The sequence below is a fragment of the Clarias gariepinus genome, chromosome 7 (genome assembly GCF_024256425.1).
Source record: "Clarias gariepinus isolate MV-2021 ecotype Netherlands chromosome 7, CGAR_prim_01v2, whole genome shotgun sequence".
Taxonomy (NCBI): domain Eukaryota; kingdom Metazoa; phylum Chordata; class Actinopteri; order Siluriformes; family Clariidae; genus Clarias; species Clarias gariepinus.
The window spans coordinates 31,107,303-31,127,156 of record NC_071106.1 but is presented as its reverse complement, the minus strand read 5'-3'; the positions used below and the strand labels follow the sequence as shown (position 1 = coordinate 31,127,156).

The 19,854-nt window shown below is 40.2% G+C and overlaps 1 protein-coding gene across 2 annotated transcripts in view; it reads left to right on the top strand.

Annotated features, from left to right (window-relative positions):
- Positions 1 to 19,854, top strand: part of large2 (LARGE xylosyl- and glucuronyltransferase 2) — a 171,181-nt gene that overhangs the window by 103,402 nt on the left and 47,925 nt on the right. For both annotated transcript variants that reach the window (XM_053501026.1, XM_053501025.1), the window contains exon 2: positions 4,108 to 4,171. The gene's annotated coding sequence lies outside the window, so the exon portion shown is untranslated. The remainder of the gene's footprint in view (positions 1 to 4,107; positions 4,172 to 19,854) is intronic.

Genomic DNA, 19,854 nt, shown 5'->3' with positions numbered 1-19,854 from the left:
ACAAATAGTGACTGACTAATTATTCGAGACCAGATCTAACCTGGTCACTTGTGAAAAACGAATTACCCCTTCACGCATAAGTCACACATTACAGAGCAATTAGACTGAAAGATCTCCTGTCCCTTTCCCCCACTCTTTCCACGCATACCAGTTTTAGGGTAGCAGACAAGCCGGCCCCTCTTTCCTTCATGGCTTTTGATGCTGTTCCATCACCCTGGCCCTGTAATCACACTTGATTGAGCTGTTTGTGCTCAAACACGGGCGTTTGCAAAGCAATTAAGGACAGAGAAGGAGATAAAATAGCCCAGTCCCCCTGTGAACTCTCTGTCGTCTACGGGAATATATCGCCTTCCTCCCCCAGCCGAGAGCAGATCTGCTCTTCACTCCTACTGAGACGTGGCTCATCTCATTCTTTTCCAACAACGTGGTCAGATGTAATCAGAAGTTTGTGTGAAGAAATACTCTCAAGCACAGCTTTATATAACAATCCAAGCTCTGTTAGTGGGCAGATTGGAATAGTCACAGTGTTCATATGCGGAAAGAACATCCGATTCTGCTGGCACGCGATTTAATGCCATGTTATTCAGCAGTTAGCAAAAAAAAAGGAAGCAGAGAAAAGCAGATTAGGTAGTAAAACCGATTAGCGTTTTATGACAACACAATGTAGAGGATTTGTTGTTAGCTCATAGGGGTGCAACACAATGCCGCTATATGTATCGGAATTTGTAAGTGCTCCAAATATTCATATGTGTACAGTATATGTATTCAGATTTAAATGTGAAGTGGAACAGGAGGCATAAACCAGGAAGTGTTATAGGATTCATATTTAATTATTTATTAAATATGAATCCTATAAAAAGATCTGGGGTTACTATTTCGGTCCGGTTTTGCATGTTTGTACAATATTTTTGCAATTTTATCTTTTTCTCTATGGACCTCTCTGGCAAGGTTTATGAAGTAAAAATGCAAATAATGCACCTCTTCTTTGCATATTTATTTATGTTACTGATGCGTTGTCTGTTCAGTCTGAATAATGTATGCACATATGGTTACATCTCTTCTGTTTTCCACAAAGCATTGCTGAACAGGAACTTGTACCTTTATTCATTTTGACCATTTCTACTCAATTTGACAATTTCATCTTCCAAATCCCAACCACTAACCAGGTCTCCCTCCATGTAATATCATAACCCAAGGTAGGCAGGGTGAAGAATACAATTTGTCTATAAAACGTAAAGCCATCCAATTGCAGTACTTCGACTGCTGTCCTTATATACAAGGATGGCAGGGGAATCAATTCATTGACTTACTAATATGTCAGCCTCTCATTACAATAGATGGTAAAATGCCCCCCGCCCCTTTCAGCTTGTTAGTATTGGACTGTTCAAGTCACAGACCAAATAATCGACGAACGAGTTAGCTAAAGGCAAACTGGTTGCATGCTGAAAAAGTGGACATCTTTACAGCGCTATACATTTCATACTTATGTGCTTTGTACCCATGAGATGCACGCTATTCTTTGTGGTTATGATGTTATCTGATGGCAGACGAATCTCTCCATGCTTCTCCATTGGTCTTGATTTAGCACTTTAGGAATTAGAGATTGGGAATCATTAGGAACCACCGATATGGTATTATCGCAATCCCCATGCGCTAATTCGATTTAAACTGCGATTAAAGCTCACAATTTTTAAATCTCCTGATGTGACAGTAATTTTTTCCAGATTTGATTACAATTTTAAACAAACTTAATGGCGAAAACACAGTATTTATGTTATAAATATAATACAGACGATGTATGTGGCAAAGAAGATACTTTTAAGGTTTATACAACATGAAAGTGACTAATCTTGCTTCCCTAAAAATTTTAAGTTGCCAACTTCAGCCATTTTGGAGAGATGATGTTATATATGCCCCAAAATGGCCATTTTTTAGAGTTACACGATAAATAGAGAACCCAGAGAAAACCCACAAAGCAAAGGAGAACATGCAAACTCCAGGTGCACAGAGGCAGGAATCAAACCCAGACGCTGGGGGTGCAAGGCGATAGTGCACCTCAAACACCTCTCGTTTCAAACAATAGTAAATTGCCAATGCAAATTATTCATATTTCTTTATAAGTGTTATACTAAAATTGGTAAAAATGTAAAAATTGTTGCTTAAATTAAAGCGTCTGGTTTTTTTTTAAGCAAAAAAAAAAAATCTGTCTGTAACCATGTCAAATTTTAGTTCAATATCTTAACAATATTGCATTTTATTCTAATAAAATTTTTCAGGATTATGTCTTTTTATGTAAAATCTAAATTGGCCAATAATAATATTTATTGTTTATTAATCTTTGCTGGTGCTTTGTTGCTAGAATATCAACAAGGCTGTAATGCACAGAAGCATGTCAAGCCAAATGGATAAATTGTATGGTAACGATGATTTTTTTTTTTTTGATGCATAATGAGCTAAAGACTAGCAATTTAGTGACTAAAGAAAAAACAACTCAGAGACAAAGCCAAAAAGAAAGAAGAAAGCATTAAGCAAAAGCCTTCTCATATGAATTGTGTAGTCCATTTGAATCGACCTCATACATCCTCCTTCTGTGTGATTATTTTAGGCTGGTTAGAAATCTCTTATGTGATTTACTTGCAGTGATGATGTGATTCAACTCTGAATTGACCAAACTGCAGGAAGTGACTCAGTCATGACATTTTTTTGTACGCAGGCAGCATTTTTTTAAACTACGAACTGCTAGACTGAATTATAAGGAGCAAGCTGAGCCAAGGAACATTAGGCCATGCGTTATCCACACCACCTGTCATGTTTAGGGTTGCAGGGTCATGAAACCTATCACAGGGAGCTCAGGACACAAGACGGTGTACACTTTGGATGGACAGGGATCAAGCACACACACACTACAGTTAATTTGAAAATGCCAATCAGGATTCCCTGCAGGTCTTTAAACTGAGGAAGGAAACAGAAGAGACCCCCTCCTCCCAAGCATGGGGGAAGAACATGCAAACTCTACACACAGACTGAGTCGAGATTCGAACCCCCAATCCATGAGGTTGTGAGTTTTAAGTTCCATATGACTGCATGTATAAAAGTAATGTATAGTAAATAAAGAGCGGGCATGTAAAGAAAGCTCTAGGGGTTACGGAGTAAAGACATACTATAGTTGTTATGTGTGTGGAAGCCTGACGGCGGTCTGTAATAAATGTGTTATTGAGTAGTTCCTGGTTTTATTTATCGTTTAACAGTGAGGAGACATGGATAGCCACTAAGTCCATAGAAGTGTCAAGTCAATGAAAAAAATTAGAGAAAAAAAGTAGGCCTGGATTTAAACTAGTTATTTACATAAATATGTATAATCCACTTAGCGGCACAATGGTGTAGTGGTTAGCACTATCGCTTGCACCTCCAGGGTCTGGGTTCGATTCCCGACCAGGCTCGATTCCCGTTTCTGTTTGCATGTTCTCCCTGTGCTTGGTGGGTTTCCTTCGGGTACTCCAGTTTCCTCCCACAGTCCAAAGATTTGCAAAAGAGACTAATTGGCATTCCCAAAATTACCCATAGTATGTGAATGAGCATATGAGTGTGTGTATGTGTGTGTGCCCTGCGATGGATTGACACCCTATCCAGGGTGTCCCTCTGATCTGGACTTGACAGACTCCTACAATTCTTTCTCTATCCTCTATCTGTTGCAAGTGAAGTTCATCATCATGTTTTTCGATTTGAAGGCTCTTTTGTTACTTGAACTCTTATAAAACACACAAAAAAAGAAGTCTGATATTCTGTAAACAGTACTATTGATCAATTCATGTTCTGTTCTCAGACGTGATCTCACATGAATTGCTTATTGTTAGCTTCCCCACGTAAACCACGCAGCCGAATTTCTTGCATTTCTGATCCTTTCTGATGCACGATTGCACATAGTGTACATTGAGGAGAAGTAAAAAGTCTCTCTTTCTATCTTTCAAGCCTTAACTTGATATATTGTACATGTTATTACCACAAAGCTTCGGTAAAATATGGAACAAATCTGCTGGAGCGTCTCGACAGATGTTACGAACAGGTGGAAATTTTCTTTGCGTAATATTTCTTTTTCCACTCTTCTAGGTTTGAAATACCCAAGGGAACGGATTCCACGCCTAAACTTTCACTTGGGAGAAAAAGACTTCTGGTAAGGCTTAAAGGATCACTTTTATTTTCAGTTTTAGAAAGTCATGCATACGATTGTGGAATAATCATTACACAGTATGAGCTAGCACAAAATTTTCCCTGTCACTCCAGAGGTTTTTTTTTTTTTTCTTTCAATTCTGATAAACATTCAGTGGTAAACAAGCAGCAGCCTGACGTTTGTAAGAAGATGCTATCTGAAAAGGGATGCATTAGCTGCACTCATAAAATATTGATTATCACACTTTTTTTTTTTTAAATCCATGATAATGGCTTTGGGTTCTTTCCCATTAAACCCTTCAGACTCCGCATTTCGCGTCTGTGCACAGACGCTTTTATCATGTTCAGATTGGAATTCATGGTACATTTGCTTCGAGCTGCTTACAGTTTTCCTTTGGCTGCATACAATCTTGTAGAAAGGGATGAGTGGTTTTGATATATTTAGAAAATCTATCAAATATGTTGTCTAATATGGCTGTGATGACATAATGACTCATCCAATAACCAAAAAGGAAACACCCTGAGATAAACGCAGCACATACTGTATATTTTATGGAACATATGGCTTTGTTTATATTGTCTCTGTATATTCTTTACCATTTAAATTATTGCAAGTAATTTTGCGATCAGGCACTGTTTATTATACTGCTGCCTTTGGGATTTTGTTTCTTAGCTTTTATAGGCTTGTAGGCAGGTTTTAGTTGATTATGGTGTGCTCCTGATACATAAAAGCTGCCTGGATCCCAGGTAACAGGGAATATCAGACACCATATCTCCTATTCTAAAAGTAAGATTTTACTAAGAGTTACCTAGTAGTCAGATATATATAAATATAAAAATATATATATATATATATATATATATATATATATATCCCGGCTATCAACCTGAACCTAAAATATGTTAATCAAAAAAAAGCAGGAATGCCTCTTAACCAAGGGGCTGAATACTGTTCACTCTGAAATGTTATTGTTCATACTGTACTCTCATTCTTTACATTTTTTTCATGTCACTTATCAATCAAAGTAAAAAAAAAAAGAAATCAAAACAAGAATGCTAGATATCTGCAATAGTATCATGCATAATCTGACAACAAAGTCCATCCTGCATTAAAGGTCCAATATTATATTATCTTTTAACAAGTTAATTTCACTCCTCCTTGCTGTGCTATTTCAGTGTTTATGTATATGAGCTACTGCTGAGCCACGCCCCAGAGAACAACAGAGCTGAGAAACAGGCCAGTGGAGGTGCATCTTTTTATTAGAGATCGACCAATATGGGTTTTTCTATGGCTGATGATGATATTTAGAAATCTTTAGAAGTCAGCCAATGGCATTCAGTGAAAACTGCAATACATTCACCTACTGGATTGGAGAGTAGAACTGCAGAAGCGCCTGCCTGTTAATCAGCTCAATATGTTCAGTCATTGGTCAATGCTGATAAAAACGGCAACAATCAACTTGATTAATTGACCTATTGCATAATTGTGAGGGAATCTAAATGGCTTGGGAAAACAAAAAGGAAAAAGGCCAAAAAAAATGCCTTAAAATTTATTTTGCATAATAGGTGCCATTTTAATTATAGCAAACACAATGAATTAATTTTCAATTAGTTGCAATCAATGTTAGATAAAAACTCTGAGACCAAAAATGTCAATTGTTAGAATAGAGAATAATAAAATTATAAGCAAAAATCTGTATTATATGATGTAATGCCTCGTTAGCTCAATAGGAAACCTTAATGGAACAGATTCTTTGCATGGAAAAGAATGTATTTTCTATTTATACTCTACGTTAACACTTCCACATCAACATGATAGTGGGTGTGGGATAAGCAGGTGGTTAAAATGTAGGTAATTATACTGGCTGGTGTTTGTTTTGGCTTGTATTAGCCCATAACCCCTGGCTAGCCTTTGGCTCCAGAGAGGCTGATCAAGGACAAAAGGTTTTAGGTGGGTGACAGAGGTTTGGCTAGAGCCGTCCGGAGGCGAGAGGGGAGGTCAAGCACACAAAAGCAAGCCAGAGCTGTGAGAATAATGTGTTTTGCATTCAGAAGGTAGTGGTGTGACCTTCACTGCTTCACAACCCTCGACCCCCCCAACTCATTTTTTTGGGTTTGCTCAGTTTTCTTACACTCCCACAGAAATTAGACTGTGTGTGGAGTGCTGAATGGACACTTCACATGCCAGCCCTGAACAAACTTAACACTTGTTTTCATAGACCAAAGCTTAAAACATAATAACATTATAAATACACCGAACACGGCCTAACAATTATTTATATTTATACCACAGACTGTTGAATGCTTAAATCTGATTGTTCAGAAGGCGTTTATCCATTTTCTATAACAGCAGCTAGGAACATTCAGGCTGCAAAACAAATGACGTGTTTGTAATTATGGACCTTATTCTGTATTAAAAGAACAGTAAGTGTTGTCAAATTGCTGTGGTGGAAACGTTTCCTGACCTTGTGCTGTTATAGGGCATTAGTAACTTCGCATTGAATGACACTTCACTACTTGTTGATTATATTCTTGTAACAGCATGGCACATTGTGTTTTATTCCTTATTATTATTAATTACCTGAAAGAAAAGTTTTAGTTTTACCACCTTTAGGCACGCAGTGTGGCGGGGAATTCTTGTGTGATAATGATTCCTTATGAATGGAAGAACCACAGAAGCACTCTGGAGTCTCTGGAGTCCTGAAAATCTGCCTGTGTCATCAGGAAAGAAAAAACTCCACTTATGGTCATATGCTGGCTTCATTTATTTGTTGAGTTAGACCTGACTTTTTTAGCCAGGCAGTGTATATGACTGTATATGTGTGTATATATGAATGATCATCCCTGTCAAGTGTGACTCCTGAGCCTTTAAAATTGATACATATTTGTATATGACGAAGAACCATGACGAGATATTGTGGACGAGACGCATTTGTCTGTGGGAACTGTACACATGATCATTTATGAACACCACGTGCACATTACAGGAACTAGGCTGGGAATTATTGCCACATCCCCATACAGTCCTAACCTCGCTCCAAGCCACATATTTGGCAATTTAAATTAGTTCCTGGGAGGCCAGAGTTTCAGATCTTATGTTATTCTGCAACAGCAAATGTCCTGGTTTGTCTTAAACACTCCTCGTATTGTTGGCAATTGTCGTCAGTGTCATAGTGCTGATATATTTTTATTCTATATAATGGAAATTTTGACTTTGGCTAAAAGGAATCAAAGTTAAATATGTTTTCAAAGTCATAAATATAATGTGTTACTATCTTTACTATGAATCACATCTAATAAACTCTAAACCAAAGCATGAAAGTCAGGACAAAGGGGGTAACCCCAAAGAATGCCATAAATCAGTACAGGGTCATTTGAGTAGAAAGGAGAGGAGCAGTATGAGCATTTGGCCCCTGACGGTTTAATGCCCTGAGCCCTCCTCCACAGACAGGTTTCATTCTTCTTTATAATTACCATTCTGTCAGTTCCTCCCGCGCCTCCTTTCTACTTAGAGCCTAGAAAATCCCACACTCCTCTATGGCACCCGTGATGGTGGCTTGTTTAGAGTCACTGGAGATTTGTTTGTGTTTGAAGCACCATGAAAAGCAGGTGACGTGATTCATGTGCTGGTACCGGAAAGCTCTCTGTTCACTCGAGTGACGTGCTTCAGCCGTGCACACTCCCACTCAACTGACTAAAGCCTTTGGAAATACTTCCTCTTCCATCTGCACTGATGTGGCTGCAGGACTCCATAAATATATAACAGCGCTCTGGAAGTCTTTCTGTACCTTTTGTTTTAAAATGTACGATAACCTCTGGACTCATATTTGCAAAGTTCCTGTCTAGTCTTTGGACAACTAACTTTATAGGAGAAAGAGATAATTTTGTCAGTCTATAGCAATTTAATTTCCTCAAGAATTAATTGGTGGAATCCAAAACAAAACACACAGTTAAAGCATTGGAGATTCTCTTTAAACCATGTGTGGTAACGTGTGGCTTTTACACTCTTGTAACAAATTTTACGTTAAAAAGAAATGAAATTCGTTTAAGGCTTATGGATACTCATAACTAAAAAAAACATCAAAAGTGTGTAGACAAGAAAAAAAACTTTTAAAATGTTGTGTCTGTTAACAATTCTATTGTTAAAAAAAAAGACTAATGTGCTAACAGGGAGTGCAGGGGAGGCTGGCCTAGTTTTCTCAGTTTGCAGCAAGGGTGGAGAGAAGCCTGCTGGCTAATGATAGATGAGTGTGTTCATGGACCATGAGGAAGAGTTGAGCTTCATGGTGTCTTGTGTTCCTGGGAGTTTATTAGAAATGCTCTGTTACATAAAGTTACTGGGAGGTAAGAATGAGTTCTTGGATTCCAACCCAAGAAGGCCAACATCCTGGTGCCAGATATCACAGCACTCCCTTAGAGGGCTTGGGGAGTCATGCCCCAAGAGGCCAAAGCCACCCCACAGACATAAGGAGAACCTAGAACTTGCACAACAGCTTCCAACTTCAAGAAAGATCAGCATCTTATCTTTTCCAATAAATCCTTCTGCGATATGAATTGTTACAAGAATTTAGCCTAGTCTATGATTGGATAGATGCATTACTATATGTGAACTCCAAGCCAGTCAGTGCCCCTTTCTTAGTGGATGAAAGTACGAAGGATGGGACAGATCTGTTTTCAACAGTGGCGGCTGCTAGCTTTTGAAACAGGGGAAGCTCATATTAGGCCTTTATCATAAAATTCATTATGTTCTTTGCACTTTTCATGTCAAAGTTATCCAGATCCCCAAAACCCAAACACATTCCATTCCCTGAGAAGGGTTCGTCAACAGGCATGGCTAACAGTACATTTTCTTTGTCACAGCACTTCCAGTCAGCCAGTTCACCTTGTCATACCAGGAGAGCTGAAAAGACCTGTTATTTTTTTTCCTGATTTTTGCACCAGATCAATCTTGGGCATTGGTCTGCCCTGCCATTTAATTCTAAGTCTCTCCTCGTAAGGAGGACTACTAAATGGTTTTGCCAAAAGCAGGTCAACAATATTAGCACCGCTTGCTAGCTGGCTAGTTTCCCCTTCCACGAGCTACTTTAATTATATGAACGAACTAACTTTACAATGCTGTAACAAGGAGAAAAGGCAAGAATGCTATAATATATTTTTTTTTATTATTTAAAGAATGATTTGTACAAACAAAATGGGTTTATATCACCAGCAAACAATACAGAGTGCAGCAGTTCGTCGTACCACTTCACCTGCCAATCCGCATGGGACTGAACTCGAATCTCTGTAGCGCTGATGTATACTTAAGACATGCTATCAATCAAAAAAGGGGTTCCGCCCTTTAAACAGCTCCTCCAATCATCATGCAGCAGCCCAGCGTCCTGGCCCACCCACTGCTCCATTCACCCCCAGAGACGCTGAGCGTCCGTGGGCGGGACATAATCGCAGCGTTTATCCAATGACCGTCTAGTTTCAAAGCACTGAAAAAAAAAAAACGTTCAAAGCAGCCGCATTGAAGTCAATGGACGCTGATCATCAAGTCAGCCGACCTGCTATATCTAACTGATTCTGAACGAACTCGTCTTTGAGATGAACGTTTTCTCACGCATTTTTAGTCAATAAAATGTTAATACTGTAGCGTTTTTACGCCGGGAAGAATGCTGGAGAGACGAGTGAGCTTATTTGCTACCCAATGCAATGGCTGGGAGTACTTTATTAAGCACACAGCATGTAAGGCATGAGCAGCACCTTCACTCAGGAGCCTACATCCAATTCAGCACTAGCTTGAACTGGAGCACATTTCACACGTCACACCCTCCTCACACACAACAGGGCCTAAGCCACTAACCCAAACACCTTTCCCCAACATGGTGAACACACACCGACATCCCCGCAAGGCATGCTGGTCGTCAGCCGCCGCCCCGCCCACGCCACACTGCCCCCACCCGAGCTGTGACCGTCCCTGGTCACCATGACGAACTCCGTTTCGGAGGCGTGGAGGCGGTCGGCGCTGGCGGTGGGAACGCCGGCGTCCTTTGGCAGGTGAGGGGTGAACGCGAATGTAGTCCTGAGGCGGTCCGGCCTCCAGAGTTCGATGGTTCCCCGGCGTGCGGCTGGTGAGGCGCAAGACGGTCCCGGTGGGGCAAAACTCGTGCCCGCCCTGCCAACCGCACCCGGTAGATGACATCAGAGAGCCGAGCTGGCTGTGAGTGTCCACGCCCATTCGCCCCATAGGTGCCCCCACCCAAAAGTCTTGCAGTGGTGCCCGCGAGCGCTGCGTGGGGCACTTTTGCCTGGCGATGAGCGGTTCACAGTTCCACAACCCGTGGGAAACAGTGGAGCCGGTGTCCACGAGCGCCCGCAGTAAGACGCCGTCCGGCACACAGTCGATGTAAAGCCCCGCGGGGCTCCCCAACCGTCCACCCGGCGCTAGGTTAGCGGCTGCTGGTGTACGCTGTCCCTCAGGCCTGAGAACGTTAAAGCGGTAGTCCGGCTGTCCCTCAGGCCTGAGAACGTTGCAGTGTTAGTCCGGCAGGCCCTGGCCTCGGCGTCGCCGCGAAACGTCGGAGAGCTGCTCGTTGCCTAGCCGCGACGGGTAGCCCTGTCCCAGGCTAGGTTCACGAACCGAGCGCCACTGAGCTGCGGGCGGTCGCTCGGCTCTTCCGCCGCGATGTGCCGCCGATGGGCAGGTCGCTTTGCCGGCTAACGGCGCACGGAGCTGTATCTTGCTCCGGCGCTTGCGCAGCGCCAGCCTCCGCCCCGAGATCCAGCGCCGGGATTTTCTGCTTCCCGCTCCGCGTTGGTTGACGTGGTGTGCCTCTCGCTAGCTCCGCCAGGAAAGCGCTTCTTCTGCGCGAGTAGTCGCTCCGCTTGGATTTTTAGATTTTTAGAAGGTCCTCCTTTGTGCGCTCGAACCCGTTATTCTCCATCCCACTTCTGACACCAATGTAGCGTTTTTACGCCGGGAAGAATGCTGGAGAGACGAGTGAGCTTATTTGCTACCCAATGCAATGGCTGGGAGTACTTTATTAAGCAAGCCTTATTAAGTAAGGCATGAGCAGCACCTTCACTCAGGAGCCTACATCCAATTCAGCACTAGCTTGAACTGGAGCACATTTCACACGTCACACCCCCCTCACACACAACAGGGCCTAAGCCACTAACCAGAACACCTTTCCCCAACATGGTGAACACACACCGACATCCCCGCAAGGCATGCTGGTCGTCAGCCGCCGCCCCGCCCACGCCACAATACAATAGTACATAATTTGACCATTAATGTTGTGACATTATAGGGGAAGCTGAGCTTTCCTTGCAGTCTTAAAGAAACCGCCACTGGTTTTCAAGGACATTAATCAGGCAGGCAAACAAAATCCCATGTCACCTAATGTTACCCCTACATGGGACAATTTTTTTTTTACTCTACGATAGAGTAAGGATCTGATGAAGTGGCTAATGTTTACCTTTCAAATTTTGTTAATGTGGACCTATAAACACCATGGAACACACTTACCATGTCTTTGCATGGATTAGACAAATATGTTCTAGATCATTGGAGACTGCCTACTTTGGATAACCAGGCCTGAGTGCTAGTCAATGATATGCAGGCTAATACAAAGTGCGGTAGCTTACACTCATTCAATTTAAGTAAGGATTTTACCCCAGTCATCACTGTTGTTGATCTAGAGGCTTTCCCAGGAACAATGGGTTACTATGAGTTGGGAATACAACCTGAATAGGACCTCAGTTAGTCTAAGGGCAACATGTAGACATTTTCACTCTGAGGAGATGTGATCCTAACTTTTTTTTAATGAAATAATAGGAGAAACAAGGAGAACCTGGAGGAATAACCCCCTGTGTGAAGAATTTGCAAAACACAGCACAGATAGTATATCAAGCTTAGGATTGTACCTGGGAGCCTGAAGCTATGAGGGAGCAGCACTACCCATTAAACTTATTGTGCTGCCCTTTAATGATCTAGTGCTTAAAGGTCTTTTGTTTTCCCACACTTTTCCAGTCAGTTTCTATGAGAAAGGGTGTGTCAGCTAGGGGGCCAGTCAGGAGTGTCTGCAGGGGCCCTTATAGAGGTCAAAAAGGATTAAACCTGAACCGTAGCTGATGTGTTCTCCTCTTCTTTTGGGGGTGTGTGAACTCCTTATGTAGGTCTCCTGGGACTCATAAGCTTGCCACATGAAATGGAAATACAAAAGAATAAAGCCTATGCAGTTGAGGTTAAAGACATCAAAGTTGCAATATGATATACATCATGTTAGTGTTGAAGACTTGCAGATGTTCATACTGTCAGAGACATATGTATATCCAGGAAAGTCCAATAGCTTTCAACAGAAAGGTTTGGAATCATGTTCATGTTGTCAAAGCTACCTTAATAGTTTTACTGTTTTTTCAGTATTTCTTTGAGGCGTATATGCTTGACAACACGACTGCACGGGCTGCAAGTCATCACTCCATGGTTTAGGTTCTCAGTGGTGATTCATCTTCTACTGTAGTACTGGAGAATCATTGTTGGGCCATGAGCAGCACTCAGCTGTTAGAATGTCATCAAATCTAAGAGATATCACTGATTTTGCTAATGACAAGTATCTGTACAAGAAGAGAACCAACACCCATGGCAGAGTGCCTGTGGAGCTAGTGGTAAAGAGCCCATCCATCCATCTATCCATTATGTATATTGATTATCCTGTGTCGGGTTTTATTTGCCAAGTATGTGGCAAGTCCAGAGCGTATCCCAGTGAACAAGGGGCAGAAGACATCAGAATCAGAATCGGGTTTAATTCGCCAAGTATGTTGAGACACACAAGGAATTTGGTTCTGGCTGTTTGTACTCTCAGAGTACAGACAAACATAAAACACTGTACAAGTGATTACACTGTAATTACACAACATTTAGCTTGTGATTAAATAAGATTAAATAACGCAGGAGGATCCTGAGTATGTGCAGTATAGTGTACATAAAGGGATTGTAGAGTAGAGCAAGTAGCCCTGTGTGCATTATATGTACTATACTAGGTAGTGCAAAAAACAAAGTAGTATAGTGGTAGTGAAGTAATGTGCATGTAGGGAGTTTGATGCAGGCATGGTGGTGCTTTTACACAATATACCATAAGATACTGGATAATAATTATTTAAATTATTTAAAAAAATAACTATAATTTGAAGACGGTTGTGCAAATAATGATTTAAATGGAAGATCCAGTTCAACTGTTTATGAAGGTGATTGCTTGCAGAAAGAAACTGTTCCTGCGTCTGGCAGTTTTGGTGTGCAGAGTTTTGTAGCGCTTGTCAGAAGGGAGGAGGTAAAAGAATCCTGGGTATCCTAAGTGTAAGGGGTCTGTGGAGATTTTTTCTGCCCGTTTCCTGGTTCTTGTAGAGTACAAGTCATGGAGAGGGTGCAGGGGAGCTCCAATGATTTTTTTTCAGATGTTTTTACTGTTTTCTGCAGTCTGTTCCTGTCCTGTTTATGTACAAGGTACGTAAGAGTGTATGTACAATACAATGTAGGTTCATATGTGTGTGTTCCAAAGTTGGTTCCACCTTTGTCTCTATTAAAGCCACTTTTCTTCTGGGAAAGATTTTTGCTTGATTTTTGAGTATGGCTGTGGGATTTCCTGGCCTTTTAACCACAAGAGCATTAGTGAGATCAGGCATTGATGTTGAGCTAGAAGGTTTGTTGTACAGTCAGCATTCCAGTGGGGATGAGGTCAGGGCTCTGTGTAGGTGCACTTGTATGCTGAAACAGGTTTATTATAAGCACCTTCATTCCAGGGAAGGGTAATCATAATGCTACAGCACAAAGAGACATTTCAGACACATGGAGTGGTACCAACTGTACAGCAAGCTTGGAGAAGGACCATGTCTAAGTGCGGTATTTGGGAATTTACATAATTATTACCATATAGTGTACTTTGTTGGATTCACTATGTTAATGAGTTGGCAGTAAGATCTTGTGGCATAACTGAATGAGCAAGCGATCATCATAACGGGCCCAAGCGGGTACAGAGATTTGCCGTGGGGCAGATAAGCTGACCTCTCCCTATGGCTCCCAGATAAGCACAACATACTTACTAATTATGTAATACTTAGAACATTTACATGGACAGTTATTTTGAGCTATGGATATAGTTTGTCTAGGCAATCTAATTGGAATCGGGTAAGCAATTTATTGACTGAATTATGTTTAACTCCACTAAGTTAGGTGGCGATATGTCCCCTTTCAGCTTGTTAGTATTATGTCAAAACAATCGACAAAAGATCTTTGTCTCCAATCACCAAGTCTTCCTAAGTCTTCAGTTTCAATCAAGTTTAATCAAGTTCAGTTTAAATCACTAATCACTTAAATTTAGTAACTCTTTGACTTGAAGTCTTTGTTAGCCTTCTTCAGTCATCAAGTCTTCATAAGTCATTTGTAAGTCTTCAGTTTCAATCATCAAGTCTTTGCATCAAACAACTCTTTCCAAGTCTTTGTTAATTGTTATGTTGAATCAACAAGGTGAATAGAGACTTATAAGGAATTACAAAGACTTACAAAGACTTGATGCTTGAAGACAAAAAATTATGATGATCTAAGATTGATTGAAAAGAGTTTCAAAGACTTGTTGATGGAAGAAGACTTATTTAGAAGACTTACAAATACTTTTTCTTTAATGTTTTTAAAAGTTTTCAGCTTCAAAAAAGTGTTTGTAAGTCTTCCTAAGTCATTTCCTTCAGTCAACAAGTCTTGGTACGTCATTGTTTTCTTTGAATAAGTCTTCGGAAGTCCTTGTTTTCAATCGACAAGTTTTCCCAAGTTATTAGTTTCAATCAATAAGTCATTGTAACTCTTTGACTTCAATCCAGAGGCCTTTGTAAGTCTTCAGGTTCAATCATCAAGTCTTCGTAAGTCTTTGTCTTTAATTAACAAGTGGCAAACTGGTAGCAAGTCAACTGATAAAAACCCGGACAAAATTACATATCTGTACCTTTCATCTGTGCTATATGCTTTACTTTTTGTGCAAACGGGATGTACGCTATCCCTTGTATTTATGGTGTTATCCGAAGGCAGACAACATTGTTAGTGTAACAAGTATTGTTAGTGGCTTCTTCTTTCCTTATACATTTTGTTTGACTTCTTGATCAAAGCCTGGGGCGGGACCTGTGCAGAGTGTTTAGGCCGATTCCTGTGTTCTACTGGGGTATATGTTCAGGAGTGGCTCAAATCCCAACCACATTATCTGGGGTGTGCTGGTACAACTTAAAATTAACTAGTTTAGCTAGTAAGAAGTAAGTAGTAGACACTTATTTTAAAAGTGGGCGGCACAGTGGTTTAGGGTTAGCACCCGGCCAGGCTTGATTCCTGTCTTTGTGTGCATAAAGTTTGCATGTTCTCCCCATGCTTGGTGGGGTTCCTCCGGGTACTCCGGTTTTCTTCCACAGTGCAAAGTCATGCAGATTAGGCTGATTGGCATTCCCAAGTTGCCTGTAATGTATGAATGAGGGTGTTCTTGTGTTTGTGCCCTGTGTTGGATTGGCACCCTGTCCAATGTGTACCCCGCCTCATGCCCTAAGTCTCCTGGAAAAGGCTCCAGGCCTGAATACAAGATAAAGCGGTTCAGATGAGAGAGTTTATTTGGTCTGGTTTCAGTCAGACTAACACAATGCCATGTAAACATACTGTAGGCACTTCTAACACTGTTCTACAGGCTGCCCAGCTATCTAGCTGCTTTTCTCATGTATAACACAGCGATCCAGCTCTTCACTTGGTCTGCAGGCTCCCTCATAAACACGTCTGCATAATGAATAAATGTAAATGCACTTTAGTGCCGTAAAAGTTTCTCTGACCTTCATGGCCAGAATTTCCTATTCATCCACTGACCACATTTTAAGAGCTTGTTAACGAAGGCATTGACTTGCAGCAAGCGTCCTTTCTTTGCATCTTTTACAGCTTCCAGTAACATTAAACTAAGCTGAAGGCTCTTAAATTTCCACTGTCTTAATGTAAATTCTGTAAGGTCGTACGATAAGTGTCTATTCAGAGATTAGACAGGTTAGAGAAAGATAAACTTTTTTAAAACCGTTTTTTGTATACGGTTGTCTTTTCCCTTTTACATAGCGGTTGCTGATATTATGCAGAGTGTTTTTTTTTTTTACATCTTTTTTAGATTTGCCGTGTCTTAAACAGAAGCTGAAGTTATTGTGCGTGTATGTGTGTGTGTGTGTGTGTGTATTTGACCTCTAAGTAAATGACTGTAAAACATGTCCACAGGGAAGTGGAAAAATTATTCCATATGATAACTTTCAGTGCTGGCTGAATCTCTTTCTGTTTGCACACAGAATACACATGAATGAGCACAAGTTGCCATAGAGATAGGAATGTGTGACGCCAGACGTGTACTGTGTCCATTGATCCCAGGTCATTGATAATCTCACCCCAAACACCATGACAACGCATTTCAAAATGAACTCACTTTAAGTTACATTTCTGCTATAAACTCATATAATAGTGCCTGAAGTAATGAACCATACAGTAAAGGATTTTTTTTTAAACAATCTTAACTGAATTTATTAAAACTTTAATTTAAAAGGGTGCGAAAGTGTGTTTGTCTTTTAAATTAGGCTAAATATAATTTATCAGTCAAGACATGTTTCGCATCTGTTAGTCTCGTTAATGAGGGATTATAAGCAATATAATTATGATGTGCTGATTTGCGAATATTGAATTGTATTTTAATTGAATTATACTCTACATCGGTCAGAATAAGCTCTTAATGATATCTTTATTTTTCATACTTTGGAGGTGTAGTCCTGTCCATTTTTAGTCCAAAATGTCTGTATGTACAGTATGTCTTTATGTCTGTATGTCTGTCCAGACAGAATTTGTCACACTATCAGGCAAAACTGGTTGGACAGAATTTAATGAAACTTTGCCAGTCCTTTGGTATTTTTCCGAAGTTAAGTCTGCGATGTAAATTATATTAAACTGTTGAATAAAAGTGAAGTTATGAGCAGTTATGTTTACAGGATGTAAATAATTTCTTTAAAAAACAACAACTTTTTTTTAAGTTTCTTGCTGAATGTAAACAAACACCCGACCTAGTAGATATTCATAAGTAAAGCTAAACTGAATATTTTTACTGGGATTAATATTTTCACCACAGAAATTACAGCTCTGAAGTGGTATAAGTGAATTTTAACATTCTGGAGTGGTTTTAAGACAGAACTTAATGTTTATCTGATCTATTTTTTTACCGATCGGTGATCCGCTCGCCAATTACCGAACAGGGAGTGTATTTCACTGACGACGAAAGAAGTACAACTTAGTGTAAACAAGGCCTAAGTTACTCAACTTTTCATTTAAATACACTTTAAATTTCTTTGTATTAATAAGTTTGGCAGAAAATGTGTGGGCTTTCATCCTGAAATAATAATATGGTTGATTACTTTAAAGCTGATCAGCTTATTTTTAGCTTTACCTTTTTAACTCTTCAACCATCAACAATGGGTACATCGCTAACTAGTTACCTAACATGCTAGGTATCTAAAAACAACAACGTTTACAACTGTACAGCATAAAGACCTAATTTAAACATGGGTTTCTCATTCTCTGCTTCCAAAGCTACAGTAAAGACAGGCAACTTTATCATCATATCTTTGTTCACTTATTATTATTTATATTTAATATTGTTTATTAATATACTTTAAATAGCAGGATGTGGAAATTAGTTAACTGATGCTATCGGTCCAGTTTATTTGTTGCTTAGGCTTTTTATCATATCACCACAAACGGTGATTCAGCCAGCATTTCTTCTTTTTTTAAACATCAGAAACTATTGTTTAGTGAAGTGAGTTTAGTCATGCAAACTAGCATTAAAGTACAAGTAAATAAGTTAACTGTTTTCTGTTTAAGTGTGCGTGTGTGTTTTGCACCCTTTATTTAAGAGGCTTTTAAAAAATCTCTGCTTTCTTATTTTTGAATCTGGAAATTTAAAGGCATCTTCACACACACACACATTCTTCTTTAAGAACAACATTCGCCGTTATCACTGTTCCTCTGTGCTCATGGATTTAAAGCAGGTTGTGCTTCCGATGTGATGCTTGGTTTTTGCCACTGTGCTTGCGTTGTGTTTACGAGAGCAGAGGGCTGCTCCATGTGAGGCGTCACTTTCACACAATCCAGGAAAGGTCTGGCAAGCGGATCACCAGCTGCTGCCCATCCCAGGGGTGTAGAGAGACTGTGTGTGTCAGTGTGTGCATGTGTGTATGTGTGTAGCTTAAACAGGTGATGAAACTCAATCCTCACTTCGCAATACCCACACTCCCCCTTCTCGCTCTCTCTCTCTCTCTCTCTCTCTCTCTCTCTCACACACACACACACACACTCAGGCTCTCTCACCCTCTCCCTCTCCCTAGAGCCCTTCAGAACAGGAGTAGCTCCCTGTCTGCCACCTCGGCCCATTATTCCGGCCATTGATGTAAGCTTTAGCCCTTTAACGGGGCAGAACAAAAGGTTTTAACCTATAAGGTCACAGTTTGGCTGGGGTTTTATCTGGGGCGGGCAGCATGAAATATCAGGAGTGATCATGTACCAGTGTCAGAATTTGAGTCGCATTGTAACACATAATAGTGTTATATATTCTTTATAGGGGTGACAGTTCTGTCCACAGAGTAGAATTTACAACAAAACAACAATTTGTCCAAAAAAAAAAAAAACTGTTGTTCTTGTGCTGCCTTCTACAGGACATAAACTTTATTTCAAGATCAAATCACAGTAGAACAAATTACAGTCATTTAAATATTTATTTTGTGATGTATTAAAGATTCAGCAAGTAACCATAATAGTGCGGTATAGAGTGGCGTCCTTTTTTCAGTACAACTTCAGTATAATATAAAAAATTACCAGATTTTTTCAAACATGACTGAGCTTAAAAAAAAAAAAAGTTCACACAGGCAAAGACATAGCAGATACATATAAGCTTTCATATAAGCACATATATTTTTTGAATCGTCATTGACCTAAGCTGTGTTGCCGGCACAGATCTGTGCCACTTGGGTCTTAGGGGTTAAAGAAGGGTTAAGGATTAAATGTTATACTGTTTCAGATTTTCGTCTTTAGCACATAACATAAGAGAATGAAGGATGATCACATTTCCTGTACTCACTCACTCAGTCATCGTCTATACCGCTTTACCCTTGTATTCCGGGTCATGGGAACCTGGAGCCTATCCTTAGGGCACAAGGCGAGGTACACCCTAGACAGGGAACCAATCCATCAAAGGCCACACATCAACATACACAAATTGATGCACTCATTTACACACTACAGACAATTTGACAACAACAATTAGCCTAATATGCATGTCTTTAGCCTGTGGGAGGAAACCGGAGCAAACTCACCAAGCACGGGGAGAACATGGATATTTCTGAAATATATATGTGCATTATAGGGGCTGCACAATTAATCATAAACATCTGTAAAACACATAAACTGTAGTAAGTTATATTTACTACAACAATGCATAATCTATGGGTAGCAATTAGACTATAAGAGAAAGATTTCAATACAATTACCCAGTTACTCTAGATGGAATAAATAATTAATTTCTCAGTATTGTAACATGGTAAGATTTCTTCTTAGCTTCTTAAAAAGTTCAAAATTTACTTTTTGATCATCTTGGACAGTCACATGGTTCTCTATTG